Below are 4,083 nucleotides of genomic sequence, written 5' to 3' on the forward strand. Positions count from 1 at the left end.
TGAAATGCTAAGAGACAAAGCAACCAGGGCCATTAAGGAAAGGTCCACAGGGCAGAGAGATCAGCTTTTCTTCGGGATTTGCATATGCGCCTCAGGGCCTGAGCTCTGCCCTTCCCCTTTCTATGTTCACCAGAACTCCAAAAATCCTCCGCTTTTATTTTGGAGTTTTTCATGTTGTTTTTTTTCTATGCCTGTCTCCTCTCTGCTGGGCTGGCTGCTCTCAGATTCTCTGGTGTCTGGTCTCAGTCTATCTATGGTTGGAGTTTGGATCAGTAGAATGAGTTTCCGATAAGGGCTGCCACTGCAGTTCTCCCTTCTCCTTCCCGGAGCTGACGGCCCCTCCTCCCACGAGACTGAGCCTGCCAGGGAGGGGCGCGGGTCCCCTGGCCGCAAAAACTTACAGATTTCACTGATCTCAGCAGTTCCACGTTTTCATGAGTGTTGTATGAAGTATGCCCAAGGTCAGATTGCTCTGTGGTGTCCAGTCCACGCAGTTCCTGGCTTTCTACCTACTTTCCTGGAGGAGTAACTAAAACATACAGCTCACCAGTCCGCCATCTTGCCCCGCCTCTCACTTTCCTCATTTTCTACACTGTTACTCCCTCATTTCACTGATCTGCACTTGAAGTAAAATCCATACGTGAAATTCTGGACAGTTTCATACACAATGTCTTCTACTGCAAGACATTGTTTTGGGTCTGCTCCTTTGAGTCCATAGCAGCTGGATTACCTCTGGGTGGAAACTGGCAAGTAGGATGAACAGTACCTTTTTCCTGTGTGGTTGTAGTGAAGCTATCTGCACTATAAAATTCTTTGGTTTGACTGGAATCCTCATTTTCACTGAAGATGTTGTAGGTGAGAGCAATGAAGAGCAGCTATACAAAAATCAACTGATTCTGAATGCCTGTTTGCTACAGAATTAGATGAAAGTTTTAAGAAACCTGAGCCAATAAAATCATCCTCCACTTTCTTGAAGCAAACAATGAATTTTGAACTGTCTTAGCATTTCCATGTGACTTTATGACACTGTTGGTCACATTTACCCCTTACTTGATTGTAAGCCCTTGCTCAGAAAAATAAACCTTAATTAGCATTTTGTTCTTGCGGACACAATCGATTTTGACAATTTCTAGAAATAAATTTTGGAGAAAAATGGAGATTACCTGATCCTAATGGTTTCACCTGGAAAGTACAGCCTTTGCATGGCAAGATACACATATAGAATGTAACATTACACTTCAAAATATATTTCATTCTTTTCTATCCCCTTTACTTTTCCAAGTGACTATTAAAAAATATTAACAGATTACTGGGTAGTAGGGAAAACACTTTTTTCCCATTTAAGAGCTTCTTATATGGTATGAATATAAGATAACCAGGAAATCCAGTTTTAATTTTCAAATTATTAGTGGTTGGTAACTGTTTCCTTAATAGTTACTGCAGGACTGGGTCCAAGATGAGTCCGTATATAGGCCTTCTCTGGTCTGGTAGGAACTGTGTGAAATGGTAACGATCGTGACTTGAAATATTCAGAAGGTGAATGACAAATTCCAGATATTCCATTTTCCTTAGAAGATGTTCCTGTGCTTCTACCATACACGATGAGGGAACAGATTGGTCTCTGGGGCTAGAGAGGGTGGGATGAGCCGTGTCAGGGCTGCACTCGTCTCGCAGTACTGATCCTGGATGAAACCCCTGATCTGAGCAAGGTTTTCCATATTGTTCATCAAACACAGAAACATCTCCAATTTGGGAATACATTTCCTTGTAGAAGATTGATTCTGCAGTGATTATGGTGGAAACTGACCCAGGAGCTTTGGATGGGATCTTTTAAACTTAAAAAATGTGTCTTCTCCCTTTTCCTTTAGGGGAAACTGTTTTTTTCAGCAGCCGGAGCAGATTTGTATTTCGTATTTCTGAGCCCAGCAGACGTCTTGCGAATTTCCTGCTACTCTGTTTGCTGCCCCCACCCCCGTTTCTCTGCGGCGGGGCGGCGGAGGTGCTGGCGCAGGCTGCTGCTCTGAAGCTGCAGCAGCTGCCCTCAGTCGCGCCGGCCGCTCCTAGCCGCCTCCCCCGCCCGTGCAGTGGCGACAGAGGATCTCCTGCCGCGCGCGGGCCTTTCTTTCACATGGATGACGACATGGTCTTGCAGACGCCGCAGGTGGACTTCAGGCCCAGCGGCACTGTGGCCAGCTCCGGCGGCCACTGTTGGTGCAGCCATACGGGAATCTTGGGCTTCACTAGTCACATTTCCATAGAAAGGCACTTTCGAACATTTTAATTTGCAAGTGGATTTTTGCTTTAATTCTGTGTCTCAGTTGCATTGGAAGGGGTGGAATACTCATAATTCTTGCCTGTCTTGGGAAGCTTGAAGCCCTCCCTTCCCTGGAGGAGCTTTCTGCAGAGGAAGTAAGGGAGGTGGGAGGGAAAGTAGGATTCAATCTAGAAGGTGGGAGAAGGGAAGGAGAAGGGGAGACAGTGAGAGGCCCCAGTGCAGCCACAATACAATCCTGGGCCCTGGGGGATATGGTTTAAGAAGGAAGTGGGCTGTTGCATGAAAAACGCTGCAGGGATTAAGTGCAGAACACCCAGGCATCCATCCAAGGAGTGGGACCCTCCCTCAGGCTGCCCCAGGACTGGATCCTGGCAGGTTTTAGTTCTCTGGAGTTCAGGAACTGATGAACTAAGAAATTTCGTATGTCCATTTTGCTTCTCTTAAACTAGGGGTTGGATTCCAGAAGGGCAACGTAGTAAATATTTTAGGCTATGTGGGGCCTTACCATCATTGCAACTACTTGAACTCTGCAGGAGTGCAGCAGTGTTGAAAGCAGCTATAGACAGCAGTAAAACAATGATCATGGCTGTGTTCTAATAAAATTTTATTTATAGACATTGACATCCTAGAAATAACAAACTGTATCTGGGAAGACTTTTTCCCCTTTTAAGTTCCTTATCCCTGTCTAGCCCTTTCTGAACTGCTGTGTGGACACACTGCCCACCCCCAATAGCTCAGGACCCTGGTGAACTGGAGATAAGGTGCTAGGGTTCTGCAAAATTGAGAGAGGAGGGCAACTCCCACCACTGGACCCCACCTGGTGAGGCTCTGGGCCTGGCCCTGTGACCCCACTCACATTCTTTCTTTAGATGGACTTGATGGAAGGTTTTGGCCTTTTTTTCTAAATTGAAAAATAAAAACTTGAAAAATTCGAAAATGTTTGTAAAAATGTAAAAATCCTTCATAATGTAAAAAAAATTAAAAAGTTAGTAATTCATTCTTAGCTTCCTAGTTTACAAAAACATGGCAGGCCAATTTGCTAATTTCTGCCTTAAACCAAGTTCTGCCAAAACGCAGCTAACATCCCAACAGTGAATTGTTAAATCAATTTCATGGGCTGCAGTCAACTTACAAAAAGGAAGAAGAGTTTTTAGTTGACTCTAAGATGCTATGAATTATAAGATGCATAATTTTTTGGACTGCTATAAAATAAAAAGAATACATCCTGCCAAACAAACTAATGAAATGCTATTGAGGATATGTAATCTGATGTCAGAGATGTTAAAATGTAAATATGAAACTGAATATAAGCAGGCCCCTTAGAATCAATGAAATGTGTTAACAGCATAGAAGATAGAGTATATCCCATGTAGTGAAGTTATTATTCTACCAAACTTCTGTTTCAATTATTGTGCCAGCTTGGATGTATTATGTCCCCCAAAATGCCATTATCTTGGATACAATCTTGTGGGGGCAGATAAATTAATTTCGATTAGGTTGAAACCTATTGGTTCAGTGTTTCCATGGAGATGTGATTCAATCAACTGTGGGTGAGAGTTTTCATTGAATTATTTCCATGCAGTTGTTGCCCTATCCATTCTATAGGAGGCAAGGGTGAAAGTCCTAATGATTCAAAGCAATTTTCCCCTTCTGATGTAAACAGTGGAAATCCCAAAAGGCATAAACTCACTGATAGAATCCCAGGAGAACATTCTTCAGAAACCCTTTCAGGTATCCTTTCTACTATGAATGCTGGTACACCCTCAAAAGGTGTTCCCACCTCATTAAAACATGATCAAAATGGAACA

The 4,083-nt window shown here is 43.4% G+C and overlaps 1 pseudogene; it reads right to left on the bottom strand.

The window, feature by feature from the left end:
- Positions 1–1,405: 1,405 nt before the first annotated feature.
- LOC119525016 lies at positions 1,406–2,859 on the bottom strand (annotated as a pseudogene).
- Between the last annotated feature and the right edge of the window lie 1,224 nt (positions 2,860–4,083).

Source organism: Choloepus didactylus, assembly GCF_015220235.1.
Source record: "Choloepus didactylus isolate mChoDid1 chromosome 23 unlocalized genomic scaffold, mChoDid1.pri SUPER_23_unloc3, whole genome shotgun sequence".
Lineage (NCBI taxonomy): Eukaryota > Metazoa > Chordata > Mammalia > Pilosa > Megalonychidae > Choloepus > Choloepus didactylus.